We start from the raw sequence: 17,772 nt of genomic DNA on the forward strand, positions 1-17,772 counted from the left end.
ATAAAAATTGTAGTTAATTTTTTCTGGAGAGGGGCCTGACCAGTATGGGGACCTGAACTCTTGACCTTGGTGTTACACCACCACGCTCTAACCAACTGAGCTAACCAGCCAGCCCAAGAGTTATAATTAATTTTAAAGCACAGCACTTACTATGTGCTAGGCATTTTTTATATAACATTTACTTATCCTTCCCATTCACGGGATATTGTAATCATGTTGTTAAAATTCCTCCACTGGACTGTAAGCTCTTCATGGTCACTGGCGATCATATTTGTCTTAGAGTCCCTAATACCTAGCGTAGAGCTTGACTCATTGTATTTCCTCAGTAAGAGAATAAATGAATAAGTGAGAAGACTGTTGTTTTAGTTAAAATATTAGAGGAGAATACTGGATTTACTGGATCACTCATAATACTTAGTCAATTTTTGATCCTATTTTAAAATTATATTTATTTTACTTTTTTTCTTTTTAATATGCTATTTGATATATACTAAAGATTATATACACCAAACAAAACATGATATAATCGCTAATCACCACCTATCATCAAAATCAGTTCCTACCTCATTACCAATAACTCTCACCTACGTATGTGTTTCTACCTTTGTCCATCTTCCTGCCTCCCCGACCAAAGGGTAATGACTGTTCTGAAAATTTTGTTTACCATTCCACCATTTTAATTCTTTTTATTTTTATTATATATGTATGTAGGTCTAAAGACTATGCTGTTTAGCTTTGCTTGCTTTTAAGCTTTATAAAATATGATATTGTACTATGTGAAGTCTGCAGAAGCATGCTTTTTTTCACTCAGCACTATGCTCCTAAAATTTATCTATGTAGATGCATGCAGCTATAGTTCATTACTACTGTATAATATTCCACTGTGCAAATAAACCACAATTTATTTATTTCTTCTCCTGTCAGTGGCCTTTTGTGCTTGATTTTTCACCTTTTTGCTAGTATGAAAAATGATGCTATCATCATTTGCGGACATGTCTTCTTGCATGTATGCTAGAATTTCCTTCAGGCATATATTTATAAGTAGAATTTCTGAGATGAAGGGTACGTGATGGTCGAACATTACAATATAATGCAAAATGATTTAAGAAGGCAACACCTTATTTTCTTGGGTGAACCAGAACTGAGAGTTCAAAGTTAATCTAATTCAAGCTGCTTACCTTGTTTTCAGTTCAGTGTCGTGTCTCAGAGATTGTATATCTGTTAAGGAGCAAATTGCAATCAAGACAGTATCTTACTAATCAAAACTGAGTGTTCCTAGTGATAATATATGGTCTACAAAAGATACTTATTGGGCAAGGTCTTCAAGTGATGTCTCTATAAAAAGTCTAAACTCTGTGGTGCTTGCAAAAATATAAAATGTTATAATTAGAATGGTCCTGAAAACTTTGTAATTCCCAAGAGCTACTCTTCATCTAAATCCCCTTGAAAGCAGAAACATTATTCTGAGAAAATAAAGAGGGAAACAGTATTTCCACTCCTTGTGCTGTGGGGAACTTTATAATGGATGAACTGAGTGTGCCTAGTTAGTTATTTCTAGGGCTAATTTTTGTATTGAATGATTTATCCTTCTCAAGGTTGTAGGCTTGTCTATCTATACTTTTATTATAGAAAATACAAAAGAAATTGTGGTCTAGTGTAATTTATTGCTAAACGTGTATCTTATCCACATATATTCTAAGAAAAAAGTATTCATATAATTAATTATATATGTGATCATATCTTTATTAGGCATCTTGACACATCTGCCACATATTGAAAATTTTTGACTAGAGAAGAATCCATGTACTTTAAGTATTTAAGTAAATTTTTATCTGAATTAAAAGTATTTTGATCTATTTGGCAGATTGCTTCCCAATGGATTCTAATTGTAATCCAGATTTTAAAATTATCCATATTGTTCACATTCAGACAAAAAGCTGGATCTGAAGTGGTGTAAATATTACCAGAAAATAGACTTACCATGTAAGAAACTATTGGTATTATGCTTGCATGCAGAGATTAGTCCCTCAAGTTTTGTGCCTATGCTTTTGAACTGATCAAGTCATCGATTCTTTTGTTTGAAATTTGTTAAATTTCATACTCTCCTCATTTGGGATAATGGGGTTGAATAAATGACAATTACCCAGTCCACAAAATGCTGTTTGTTGTGCACATACCAAGATGCAGTGTCCTGCACCAGGTATTGCAGGAGACAGCAGAAGAGAACACAGCCTGACACTGCCCTGTGGAGCAGGGCATGAAATTTATATTGTAATACATAATGAATTCAATATGGTAGAACATTAAATGCTTAGTATGCTTAGTGAAAATTGTAATAAATTTTTGGAGGGAGTCATTTTTGAGCAAATTATTTCTGTCTGTGTTTATAAATATAAACTGAAGATTTAAAGACTTCTTTCACTTTGTAGTTTCTTGTTTTGAATAACTAGAATTGCTAATATTAACATCTATTCACTTAAATAAGATGTAGATTTGTAATTAGTGGAACCTTTTTTTTGGTTTGGTTTATGTCTTTATATTTATTGCTTATAAATGTGTTTAGCACACAGTAACTGCTCAAGTAACATTAATTTTATGAACTATCGCACACATTTTATTTTTTAAAAATGTTTCCCTTAATTCATAAATAAGTTTAATTCACTGAAATGAACCAGTGAAAGTACATATTTTATCTACCTTGATGAAATTTTTCTTTTAAATATACAATGTCAATTAAAACTAGCATTGGATAAATTGTTAAGAAACATCAATATAAAACTTAAGTAAAAGACAATGATATTCTCTATTAATAATTAAGTTTAATTCAATGAAATGAAGCAGCTCACAGTATCACATACATTTTAAATAATAATTACAAAACTAGCATAAAATATATTAAACCAATACAACGGTGTTCAATATCTAGTGATCAGAATAAATAGGTGAAGCTCAACCAAAGTCTGGAAACATTGCTTATGTGATGACCAAAGAGTTTAGTTAATAGAGACTAATTTCTCTAATAATGTCTTCACCATAGCCATGCTCAAGATATTTTGTTGAAAGCTATAGTCTCTAAAATAATGTGATAAAGATTTAATGACACGCAGATTACAAGACACTGAAATGTTTCACTTGAGTAGATATTGGGTTTCCCTTATATTTCCACTTAACATCAGGGTTATGATTAAAGTTTGACCCAGACTTGAGTGATATACAGCAAGAGACTGAAAATCTGGACTCTGGGAAAAGGAATGCTACTAAGTGCAGAGAAACCAGTAGATATTTTAGACACAAAAATATTATGGAGCTGGAGACACAAAATGGAATGTTGAGGGGCTGCTAAAGCATGACTGCTTTTTGCTGAAAACCTTTTGTTGAAGTTTGAAATTGCATGTTGAAGGAGGAAATATGATATATTTTCCTCTTGAGAGTCATGGTGTATATTAGCAAATTAAATACTTAAAGAAATCTCTCAGAAATGAAAGCCATTTAGCTTTGATATCTTGTAATTTTCTAAGCTATTTATTTTGTGGGGTTCCTTATTCTTTACAAAAACATTCTATCAAATAGTTTGGAAAGCACTGAACTAGAATATTATTTAGTATATCAGGTCAAATTTGTACATATGTTGACTGATCATGGCATGACTGAATATAACTCTTAAATCAAACTGATTTATTGAGTTCTGCATCAATTTATATTAAATACTAGAGAAAAACAGATAATTAGATTCTCAGAACAAATGCATTCTTTATATTTTGACAATCTAGCAGGTACATATTTATGTTTTTAATGATATCTAATATTGATATCTATAATGATATCTATAGATATCTACAACAATATCTAAGAACAGAAATAAACATTGATGCTTTTTCCTACATAATTTCAATGAATGCTCAATGGAATATAAATGAACTTCTTGGAGAACTCCAAGGAAAAACTATTAAGCACACATTTTCTAAAAGTACAATATATTAAAATATTGCACAATTGAATGGAGGTACAATAATTTAGTCGGTTCTAATAAAATGAACTAAGGGTGTATAACAAAAATGTGAAGCAAAAACTAGTGGTAGTAAACTGAATAGGAAAATAATGGAAGATAAAATTGAATTTAATTTAAACAGAAACAAGTAATGCATTGAAACAAACTTTGAGGATACAATATAAATAAATACACAAGAATAAATTGTATATTTTTATACTAGCAATGAAAAATCCAAAAAGGAAATTAAGAAAATGATATCATGTACAATAGCTTAATAGCTTCGAAAAGAATAAAATAGGAAGAAATTAAACAAAATGAGTGAAAGGCCTGTTTACTGAAAACTACAAAATAAGGCTGGGAGATATTAGGGAAGATCCAAATAAATACAGACATTTCATTTTCATGGATTGGAAGACATAATATTGCTAAGATGGCAATTCTCTCAAATTGATTTGTAGATTTGACATAATCCTTGATAAAATCCTAGCAGGTTTTTTTCTTTTTGTAGACATTGACAAGGTGATCCAAATTGAAATGAAAAATTCAATTCATTTTTCATATATGGAAATGGAAAAAACCTAGATTAGCTAAAACAATATAAAAAGATAAAATGTTGGGGTACTTACACTTAGTATACAACCACAGTCATCAAGATTTTTTTATATTGGCATCAGGGTACACATTTATGTTAAAAGAATGGAATAGAAAGTCCAGAACTAAGCATTTATATTTATGTTCAATTAATTTTCAACAGAGTTGCCAAAGAAATTCAATGGAGATGGGATAGTCTTTTCAACAAATGTTATTTGAAGAATTGGATATCCATGTGTTAAAAAAAAAGTTTAGAATCTTACCTCATACTGTATACAAAAATGAACTCAATATTGATTATAGACCCAAATGTAAGAGTAAAAACAGTAGGATCTCCAGAAGAAAACACAAGAGAAATTCTTTGTGACCTTCAGATAAACAAAGATTTCTTATATATCACCCCAAAAGTATGATCCATAAAAGCCAACAGTTGATAAATTGGAACTCATCAAAGTTAAAACCTTTTAATTTTTAAAAGACATCATTAAGAAAATGAAAAAAAGTCAAAAACTGGCTGAATGTTTATACATAACATAGCTGGCAAAGGATTTGTATCCATGATATATAAAGAACTTTTGCAAATGAATAATAAGACCAGTGACCCAATTAAATAAATTAAGTTTTTTTAATTGGCAAAAAATTCAAAAAAATTTTACAAAGAAGATATATGAATGACTAATAAACTCATAAAAAGATGTTTAACATCATTAGTCATTGAGGAAATGCAAATTAAGACCACAATGAGTTACAACTTCATATCTTATACAAAACTAGGGGACTATCACGGTACAGGCAATTTTGAAAACAGTTGGCAATTTCTTTAAAAAGTTAAACACTACCACATGACTTAGCGATTCCACTCCTAGGTATCTGTACAAAACAAATGAAAATATATATTCCCCCAAAGACTTATATACCAATGTTTATAGTGGTATGATTCATCATAGCCCAAAGCTGAAAATACTCAAATGTCCATCAACTGGTGAATGCAATGTGTTATGTCTATGCAATGGTATGCCGCTTAGCAATAAAAAGGTACGTACTACTGATAAATGCTACCACCTGGAATAACCTCAAAAATATTATGCTATGTGAAAAACCCAGACATAAAAGACTATGTATTGTGGGATTCCAGAAAACTCACTCTAGAGATAGAGAAAGCAAATCAGTGGTTACCTAAGAGTGACAGTGGGCATCAACTACAAATAGGCACAAGGGAACTTTGAGGAGGGGGGCCGATTAAATGTTCTAAAGATGTATTTAGGTACAGATTGCACAATTCTATGAATTTATTAAAAATTACTGAACTCTACATTTACAATGGGTCAGTTTTATGGTATGGACATTGCATTGCAATAAAGATGTTAAAACAACCACCACCACAACAAACTAGACTTTGGAAGACAGATATATTTTTATAGTTAAAAACCATTGCAAATGTAAAGCATGAATCTCATAAATGGACTATTCAGGATTTGTGTAACCTTGGGCTAATTATTTAATCTGTTGGGAGTGCAATTAAAAGTCTTCAAATTGAATCCTATAGCTTTTTGAGCAAGTTCCAGAAGATTGCATATAGCAGAATATACTTTTTAAAAGTTAATATGCTTTTTGTTGATTCACAAAGCATAGCTGAAATCTATTTTTTTAGTCTAAAGAACAGAAATCCAGAAATTTTAACTAACTGCTACAAACTAGGATAAGATCCCTAATCTCTTGACTTCCTTCAGTACTCTTAATTGTATCATGCTGACTCAAGCAGACCCCTGCTTCCTATTTTACATCTAGCTGTGACATAATCATACTTTTTAAAAAAAATCAAAAGCAACTTAAACAGTATACTCCTATGAAATATATACATGATAAAATGATATTAAGAATAAAGAATGAGTATCACCAATTACAGGCAAGTATTAAGCTTGAGTGGGAAGAGGAAGGGGAATGGAATGGGGCAGAGACAGATGGAGTAATTGCTTATACTCCAGTTCTATTGAACAGTAGATCCATGGTATTCATTATGTTAATGAATTAAACAAGAAAATGAATACAAAAATAAAAATGATGTTTCTTCTCAGAAAGATACTAACATATGTCAAATATTGTGGTTATAATCTTGTAAAGGGAATAAGCTATTGCTTTACAAGATTATTACCACAATATTTCAATATGTTATAAAATAAAATAAGCTATTGCTTATTCCTAGAAAAATGGAATTAAAAATATAAATCTTTTCATCAACTTTTTGAAGACTTCTTGTATACACAAATTATACATAGTTGAATATTTATGAATATTGAATTAAAAAACAATGTATAGAATTTAGAGTTTACAAAACATATATGTTATCTCATATGATTCCTCTAATCATGCTATAATTTAGGCAAAATATGTACTATAATCGCAGTTTTCTTAATGAGCAGTTGGAATTATGGGTTAAGTGATTTATTGAAAGCAACACAACCAAAAAATAAGGAACTTGACTCAAACCCTCACTTAGGTTCCTAGGTTCTATTCATCGTGGCTGCCACCTCTCAAGATACAGAGTATGAAAGATGATTAAGCTGACACATGCCATATGAGAGTCAAAAAGTTAAGTGTTAAAATGAAATATATATAATTTTACACCTCATTGCATATAATATTTTTGTTGGTTCCTGCTTTAAGTATCTGGATAAGCTGAATTTACCAAAAATGTTTGGAATTGATTTTACTTGTAACGTGGTTTTCTTTGCCTCTTCAGTTTTAAGTCTAAACTGAGCTCTAAATAGAGTTACTAATCAGCTGTTTGAGAGACTTCCTTTTGATTTGTTTTTTTATATAAAAAATGACTTGGTATTGAGATATTTGGGGTAAATTTTTTCCCAGGACATTTGAACTAGTTTAGGGTATATGTTTTTAATCTTTCTTTATGAATGTGCAATTCAGCAGGATGTAGAGGACTTAAAAATAAGCCAGGAATATTAATTGCAGTTCTCTGAACCACTTGGCCAGTGGGCCTGTGAACAGAGAGGTTACTACAGGCATTATGGATTCCTTGCTAAGTTTATAACTATTAATTGTTAATTTATAGAACATTTTCTTGCAAATCCTTCAATTGTTCAGAATATTACAGGTTTTATGCATATACCTTAGAGTAGGGTTGAGTGGGAGGTAAGTGACAAAATAGATGTTTTCTTGGCAAGTTATAATTGGGAGACTTTTCTAGGGTACCAAATAAATTCAGTAACAGATATGGATTGGATTTGGAATTCAGTTGTTAAATTCTTTAACAATAAAGTAGCTTCAGACCAGATTTAACTTAAAGAAATGAATTTTCAAAAATCATAACAAAGATTTTAAATACTGGATATATGAATTTATTGTGTTTATTCAGGTTTATAAGTGTGATCTTCTGCTTCTCTCCTCTGCAAAGAAACTGAGATACAGCTAAATTTATACCACTCTTTCCTATGTTCTCTAAAAAAAGCTCTTTTTAATTGCATATTATATACCATAAATCATTGAAATATTTTGCTTTTCTACTGTTGTAAACTTAGTGGTTATTTTATAAATGTTTATTTACTTTAAAGTAAATGTTTATTTACTTTATAAATAGAATTGCTGTGAAAACTGTAAGCGACTTTTGAGCCCATTTAGTAGCCAGACCTTCTCATTTACAAATAAGGAAATTAAAGTGGAGAGGTTGAGAGACGTGCACAAAAGTCACCAGCTAGTTAGTGATAGAGTTAGGACTATAGCCTAGATCATAAGACCCCATCCTGGGTTCTTTCCACTCTACCATAATGCAGATTAAACACAAAATTTTAACAACCACCACAACGTGGTCATGGTCCCGTTACTCTATCAGTATTGGTAGATGATTGTTCAAGTGAAAAATTTGGTTAGGGGGACTCATCAGAAAAGCATTAATAGACTTTAAACATTTTATCTTAAACTGAAACTCTAAATTTGCATTTTTTACCAATCTTTTGGTCATATCTCTTGATATGTGCCCATTGAATTGGGATACACACACACACACACACACACACACACACACACACACACACACCCACACACACACACGGCATAAATCACACCAATAGTACAGCATTTAGTCTTTCCAGTGCCAATTTCTTTAGGTTATTAGCGAACTTAAATACAAGGGTACTTTAAAAAGTTTGTGGAAAAATAGAATTAAAAGAGAATATGAATCTTTCCATGGACTTTTCGACGTACCTTGTACACTTGACCAAGTGATATGAGTGCTGAATTTTTCTAGGTTTTTATCATTTCCCCTCCCCATTTAAAAAATTCTTAGCCTCACACACATTTAGGCAAATTTTCTTTCTTCCTTCCCTCCTTCTCTCCTTCCTCTTTCCCTCTGCTCCCCTCCCATCCCCTCCGTCCTCTTCCTTCTTTCTCTTGCACTCTCCTCCCCATCTCTGTCTTCCTGTGTCTGTCTCCTGTCTCTTTCTTTTTACTGACTAGACTTTATGGAGTCTCTTCAAAATCTTCTACTTGGTTCTAAGAAATAACTCTCTTTGTTTCCCTGTTACTGTTTCATTATTTACATAGTAGTTAATCGAATGACAGAATAACAATAATAATTGCAAGTGGCATAAACAGGCCTGGGAAACCATAATGGACCCTTGGTAAACATTACTTAACTGTTGAAGCATTAATGCTGGGATGTTTGCATCATCTTACTGCAAACCCTTAGCATGGGTGGGAATCAGGAGGATGTTTACAGAGGCGAAGGAGGAACCAGTAAGAGAGATTTTACTCAACATTATCATTACAGTGCCCAAATAGTGACAGCTTTTAAAAAATTTTTGGATGATAAAATATTTTCATTGTATTCTAAATCATATTTTCAAAAAGATTAAAGAACAAAAGTTATTCTGCTACTCTGAGATTACATCATTATTAATAATGTGACATAGTTCCTTCTAGTCTTTCTGTGGTTATATACATTTTTATTTATAGACTAGGGATCATATTGGACATGTAGTTTACTGTTTAGACTTCTTTTTTAATCACTGACTTACACTATGAGTATTTTTCAAATTAAATATTCTTTCAAAATGTACATTTTTCATGATTTTACAGGAGTTCATTCTATGAATTTACTAAAATTATTCACCCAATTGCATATTATTGTATGTTTGGTTATTTCTGAGCCTTTTCTCCACTTTTAAAGAAGTAGTATACCTGAGTGAATAAAAACATGAACTTTATAGTCAGCACCTACTAATCATAGAATATGGCACATAGTAGGTGCCTAAAAGTATTAGTGATAAAAATCTGGCAGTGCAGTTTCTTCTTCTCATGCTTATGTTTTATAAAACTTACGGCTGTGCATGCGGGTGTGCGCGCGCGCGTGTGTGTGCGTGCGTGTGCGCGCGTGCGCGCGCGCTTGTGTGTGTCTGTGTGTGTGCGTGTGTGTGTGTCTGTGTAATTTTTACATAGTTTTCCCAACCGTACACTTTAGGTAGTGATTAAATTTGCTTTATTCTTATGAATTAATTTAATAGGAAATAACATATGTATTGTTAGATATTTTATTTTGAGTCTTGTCATCAAATAACATATTTTAACTTTCCATCTATTTAGGTTTTATTTTAGGTCCCTCCATTAAGTTATGTAGTTTCTTTGATGTAGGTGATATATTTTTTTCTTAAGTTTTTTTTTGGGTATTTATATCTTTGTGATTATTATAAAGAAAAATATCTTTATTGTTACATTCTGATTTGCTAAATTGTAAACTGTTCAATTCTGTTCTTAGTTTTAAGAGTCTCTTAATTTGCTGATTTTTTAAAGATCTATTTAACATAACTGTTCATTTCAGTTGAATGTGAACTAATAAAAAATCCAAGAATAGAAGAAAGAAATGTCCAACCCAGACAAATTTCATAAGGACACCCCTACCTATGCTGAGTCCATTTTCACAGATAATTGAAAGGAGTATACATTTTTATAATCACCTCAATTTCTTAGCCACATTGTACCTGTCTATTGATGAATCATAACATCGAATCTAAACAGTCAGACTAATGATGTATCCCTTATAATAAGTAAGTCTTTAGTCCTGAAGTGAACATTATATATACATATGATTATACCTTAGAAATATCTATTTAAATTAGAAAATATCTATTTCAACATGTAGGCAGACCTGGACTATAATGAAGTAGTCAGATGCTTTCACTGACTTGTAAAAAGAAAGATGTGAATTTAAGAAAATAAAAAGATAGTAGTCATACCAAAGAAGCTCATGGAAATGGAAGAGCATAGATGCAGAAGAAGAAAATAAAAACTAAGGTTAATTGGTCAGTTTATTTGTACATAAGAGAAAAAAAAAAAGGGAAATAATAGGCAGAAACTAATCACAGATTTCAAAGTGGAAAAAATTAAGAAGTTTGTTAGTTTTGTACATGAGCGTGGCTTTCTTTCACCCTTCCCACTTCAGGCTTGGAGTCCAAGTTACAAGTTCCCAAGTACTGCTCTGCTCTATTCCTTCTGGTTTTCCTGCATCTTACCCAAACCTTTATGAATTGTCCATCTAAATTCTCAAGTTGTCCAATCTGAGTGTGTTATTTATTTCTCACTGGGGCACTAAATGATACAATAATTGATATTCACAATGGCCCGTGAAACACACCCTCAAAAATGAGACCCTGGGAATGGGTTGCTTATATATTTAAGGAACACTGGGAAAACCTCCCTGACTGGGGGAAATAAGGTGCAGGTAATACATGTCATGTGGTGGATCATGCTTACTTCAGTTGTCATTGGTGGTGGCATGGGCTAGAGGGCAAGGCATTGATTGTTGTGGCTGTAGCATTTAGTCACTAAGTCAACAAGTGTGATCACAATGATTGTGGAGTTGGTTACCTGGTGCCCTGATTTTATTAGTGTCACTGTATACATCATCATTTGTGGTTTTTCTACTCCCTAATAATGTCTTTGACAATAGCTTATTCATTGAATGTTCCTTATATTGCTTGATTTGAGTGTGTTATCTAATTATACTGGCTGGGGCCTTGGCAGGAGAGACTTTATCTGTTATTAGATGACAGGGAATAAATCACGATCTTTTAAAATAGCATTCAAATGAGAGTTATCTTAGTTCAGGCTGCTATAGCAAAGTACTATAGAATGGGTGGCTTATAAAAAACAGAAATTTATTACTCATGGTCCTGGAAGGTGGAAGTCCTATATCAGGGTGCCAGCACAGTTGAGTTTGGTTAGGGCCCTCTTCTGATTGCAGACTCTTGTCTTCTCGTTGTATCCTCACATGGTGGAAAAAGAGTGAAAGGACTCTCTGGGGTGCCTTTTATGAGGACAGTATACCCATTTATGAGGGGTCCTTCATGATCTAATGACTTCTCCAAAGGCCCCACCTTTTAATACCATCACATTGGGAGTTTCAACATATCAATTTTGGGGGGGACACAGATATTCAGTGCATTGTAAGAGCAATATGTTTTCAGTAAGTTATTTAAGCTTATTCTTATCTAACCGCTGCAGACATGGAGACTTGAAAATTCTCTGTTCAAAGTAATAAATAATGTCTATGATTAAATGCCATAATAATTTTCATCATTTTAATGAGATTGATTTGATCCTTGCATTGTAATAGGAACCTTGTTAGCATCTAAAATGTGTATGACAGGTGTATATCATGTTACACTAATGTTATTTTAATTTTTAATACCTAATTTTTCATTGTTTTAAAGAAAACATAAACAATAGTATCAAATAGTAAAATATTTTTAAACAATTTCCTTTAGAGAGCCATCTTACTTCCATGTTTAGGATAAGACATTCAGACTCTTCACTGTCATTGCATAGTCTAAGAGACTACTCTTAATTGTCTTAATACCACTGAATAGCACTCAGTGATTCATGGAGCTTTCCACTAAAATATGTGGTTACCAAATATGGTGAAAGAACAATACTAAAATACTTAGTGTTACTTTTCAAAAGTTGGCTGTACACCCACACTGCTAACTGTTGCTGGTGTTCCATCTGCTTTTCTAATGTAAAGGCATTAGAAGAAGATTTTTTTTTTCTATGAGGTAATGGTTTCAAGCATCTAATTTTTGATGATTCTTGTGTATCCATTTACAGTAATTTTGAAAATAGTATTTCCTTAGTAAGTTTTTCATTCCTTGAGAAAACCAACATATGTGAGTAGTAAAGCTTTATTATCACACAGAATATGTTCATCCTATTGAAATAAAAATTCAATTGCAACTCATTTTCAGTTGCTTTTGGGCAAATTTTACGAAATCATTGATTCTTCTAGAAAAGTTATCATCACTGTTCAATGGCATAGAAAAGATATTTCATTTTAATTTTTCTATCATTGCACCAATATTCTCTCTTGAAGTTGGTATGATAATTTTTTCTACAAATTCTTATGGTTAACTACATTTTGCAACCACTGGAGCTATTCTTCAGTGTAAGATTTCTCACACTCATGGACCCTGATCACTAAAAACCAGTAGTGACTTTCCAACCTTTGTGATGTGCAAAAACACCCACATACATTTCCAAAATGTTCCCCTAGGAGGCAGCATCATTCCCTTGGAGAATCATTGGACTATAGCAACATTATCACACTTTCAAAGTCACTGAGAAAGATTGATTTGGGTTTATTGAAATAAATTATTCCAGCTGGCCGCAAATTTAAATATGCTAACAGAAAAGATTTCAAAGGTCTTTTGCAGTATCATCATCTAACTCCTAGTCAGTGAACACAGCACCTTCACAAACCTACCTGAGAAAGGATTTTCAGTCTCTGATTTTTCCGAGGTCTAGGGGCTCACTACCTTAAAAGGCAGTCCACTCACTGTTACAAAATCTTACTTTTAGAAAGTCCTTTTATAGGAGGAATTGGCATCTTCAATGCCCAGGTGTGGAAAAGAGAGAAGCCAGTTAACGTGCAGTGCTTTCTAGCTCTACTTTTTTGCCTCTCCAGCACATGGCTTGTTCCATTGACCTGACTTAGGTTATTATTCATGTTAACAGAGTCAGAAAAATAAGCGGTTCTATCCAAACAACGTCTCTCACGTCTGAGATTTTCTCTCCCTTTTCTTTGTGAGGTTCAAAATTTGACTTCTCGTGTCCTCCCCCCCCCCCCACATGTGAAACTATAGAACTTTTCTCCAAATGAATAGGTATTAATTTTTCCAGGGCAAGCATCCACAGCAGGAGCCTGCATTTCAAGCTGTTCTTTTTTCTCTCACCTTCTAAATGTCACGTCCCCCAAACCTCCCTCTTCAGCCCTCAGCCCTTACTCATCCACATGTGCGACTTCACTAGCCACCAGCACACCGATGACTCTTGAGTTGATATATCTGGCTCATACCCCTCTCTTTTGGTTTAGATCTGTTTATCTACTGTTCTCCAGAATAACTGAGCGATACGTGTTCAAAACTTAGCTCTTTTCTACCTGGAGAAATTATCCCACCATCGTTCAGTCAACCAAAACAAAAATGTTCAGATTATATGAGTTTTCTTTAACTCACAACCCAGATTGTTTTAATTAGTAAATCCTATTGGAAATCTCTCATGGTTGCCCTGTTTTCTCCAACATCAATCTCAATGCCCTAATAATAATGGTGCTCAGCAAATGAGAATTACCGTTTGCCAGGAACTGAGCTAGACTCAGTAATATTATTAAAAAAGTAATATTATTCTAATATTACACAGAAGAAACTAAGGCACAATTAGGTAAAATAATCCCTCCAAAGAACTTAGTTGGCACGAGATGAAACCAGGATTGAAAGCTAGTTCACCCTTTCACCAAATCCCATATTTTTAACTCTACCATCAATTTCCACCATGAGAATTGTTGAAAGTACTCTTCTGGTTTTCCTGCCTCCATATATTTTTCCTCTAGTCTCACTTTTACTTTGGTGTCAAAGTAATCATTCTCAGATACAAATCTGATTGTGTGACTCCCAACCTTAAAATCCTTTAATGTCTCTGTTTTTCTTTTATTCCAATATAAAACCCAGACTTGGCTTAGCACAAAAGATAATTCCTGAGGTGGCCTCAGTCTACCTCTCTAGCTTCAGCATCTGCAGTCTCACCAAGGACAAACACACTTCACTCCAGTCACGGAAACGACTTGTGGTTCTCTAAATGCATCATGTTGTGTCACACCTCAGTACCTTCTAGAGTGCTTTGTGGTCCATCTGGGTCACCTGTCCCACCTTCTCTGCTGGGCCAATTTCTTCAAGACTTGCTCATGTCACCTTCTCTAAGAAGTCTTCCCTGAAATTCTTTTATTCAGACAATTTCATTTTCTCCTTTTATACCCTGTGTAAGTTTCCATTTTAGAAACTACATTATTTCATCTGCATTCCCCCAAAAGCAGACTCTTAAGACAAGGGATCAAGTGTAAGTAGTTTGAGATGCACATGGAATGGTGGGGCAAATGGGGAAGTGATACATGGAAGAGAAATCAGATAGAAGTGGGTGTGTGGTTAACCACAGAGAGCCAGTGGATCTTAAATCCTCCAGGAAAAATTCCAGGAAATGGCACAAAACACATTTCAGAATTCAATCATCAGAGAGAGGAGATAGCTGCAATATATTTATATACATCAGCATCTTTCAGTCATTGGTTAGCACTGGAAGGTGCTCATTCTAAGATTTTGGGGGATTACTGCTTGTTGGGCAGAGCAGACTTGTGCAGTTCTGAGAAAAGCACTCAGGCTCAGAGATGCTGCGTTATGGCTTAGGGTAAGGTTCAGGCAGCTGGAGTCATCTTGAGCGTGTTGAAAGGGTGTGGACTACGTACTGACTGGTCTTGACCCTGCACTTGACTATGGCCCTTTATTTATTTGTCTGCCTCTCCAACTAGACTATAATGTAAGCAAATGCCTTATAGTTACCTCTACATTCCCAGAACTTAGGACAGCAGCTGCTTAGATAGATTACTTTCTAAAAGATGGCTGGGTAAAAGAATAAATAATGCAGCCCATCAGTAATGCAAGTAGGTACAGAAGTTCCAGGTGCAGAGGTAATAGATTGAAGCTTTTCCATGGAGGTTAGAGTGGGGAACATCTTTGGCATGTGAAGGTATTTCCAGTTGGCTTAGCTATTGGATTTCCCCCTTTGTCTTGGAGACTCAATGAAATTATGTTCTGAAATAGCTCTGTCATTATTCATTGATGTATTCATTTATCCACAAATATTTATTAGCTATTACCATGTACCAGGCACAATGCAAGGATTTAGCATAAACTCTCTCAAAATTTTATGTCACTGAGTTTTTATCTTGTTTATGGATATTTCCAGGATATTTGTGAAATACCTGAAATTCTGTATAAAAATACTTGTTTGCATTTTTATGAATGTCAGGTTTCTCTTATATATTACAAATCACCTCCTGGAGATGTTAATGGAAATTTTGCTTTAACAATAACAGTACTTCACAGCTGCTTCGCAGTTTTACAAACCTCTTTTATGATCACTACATTTGATTGTTGCAACAATCCTGTGAGATAGAAAGAGCAGATAGTATGTCCCTACTTTACAGATGAGGAAAGTAATGTTCAGGAACTGTAAATCACTTGCTCAGTGTTATTCATATAGTGATTAGCATATAGTGATTAGCAGCCTTGGTTCTAAATCTTCAGAGTCCAAATTTAGTTCCGCTATACTTTATTATTATTAGCTTTAGCTTTATACAGAAGATCTTTATTAATCAATTAACATTAACTCATAATTAGGTACATATATGACTAATAAATAAATATTTTTTATTATCTAGTTATTACTGGCAACATTCTCCTACCACTTAAAAATTATAATTTAGCTTATATCATGGAGACCTTACTGTGATATGAATTTTTACTGCTGTGGCATAAAACAGAGTCCAGATCTCTTTGCATTTTCAGGAAAAGCTCTTTATTATCTATATCCTGCCTACCTTTCTGATTCATTTCCAGTTACTTTCTTCTGAAACACACTATACTTTGAACGCACCAGACAGTTTCCCAAACACAGGTTACAATTTTATTTCGTCCTGCTTTAGCTCATTCTCTTTCCTCAGGCTGGAATGACTTTCTTCTATTTGGCCTAATGAATGAATCCAAGAATGAACTCAAATGTCAGTTCTCTTCTTTCAGCTTTCCTGACTAACCTGGACAGAACGAATTGCTCCCTCAGCTATGATCCCACATCACATTGTGAGAATGTCATAGCTCTTACCACATCGTCTTGTAGTCATTTATGTGTTTCTCTTCCTGGTTAAACACAATTCCTTGATAGCAAAAATCAGGTTTTATTCATCTTTGTGTTCTCAGTACTTGATTCTGTCCCTATCATGTTACAATACATCAATAATGTCTGTCAAAGTAACTGATTATATAGGGTACCGATTATAAACTGCACTGATTATAAGCTATTAACTTGCTTAAACTTTCCTTCCTTGGTATGTCTCATTTAATCTTGTTTAATGATGTTTTGTTTGGTATTTTCCCTTTGAAAACTGTCAGTATTGAGTCTATATCTTCACAAGTAAATGACTTCTAATTTGTTATTTTTTTCTTTTTAGTTAGGTGATAAAATTTAGAACATAAATTAATTTCGAATTTTTACTCTTATGACTATGCCTAAAATTTATATATTGAAGAATTTATTAGCTTATTGCTATTTTTGAGAATAAATCCCTTTATCTTTAGGGAGAATTTTCTTAATATCAATACTTGATATTTTATAGATGTCTGTCATAATAATTAATCATTTCTCTTTGTGTATTCCTCTCATCTGACTGAATATAGAATGAAAGGTTTTTTCCTTGATTTTTAATTGTGAATTTTATGAAATGAGGTTCAGTTATTTATTTTCTGAGATATTATTTTTTCTGTTACATAGTTCAAATTTTACTGATGTGGTCTATATCAGTTCTCTTTTCACATTAAGTTTACAAATTGTAATTGCCCTGAATGCCACAATGAAAATATCTCATAAAGTATTTTGATTTTTCAGAATAAAGACAGTGGATGGAGAGGTAATCAGAGATAAACTGACCTATTATCCCATCATTATACTTGTGAAACAGTGAATCAAGCTTTGTCAGCTTCAACCAGGAAAACACAAGTCATCCTTTTACATTTAAACTAAGAGAATGGAATAAAGCCTTAGTTTCACAGGTGCGTAACTGAGAAATTATAAGAGAGATGATG

The sequence above is a fragment of the Cynocephalus volans genome, chromosome 4, assembly GCF_027409185.1.
Source record: "Cynocephalus volans isolate mCynVol1 chromosome 4, mCynVol1.pri, whole genome shotgun sequence".
Taxonomy (NCBI): domain Eukaryota; kingdom Metazoa; phylum Chordata; class Mammalia; order Dermoptera; family Cynocephalidae; genus Cynocephalus; species Cynocephalus volans.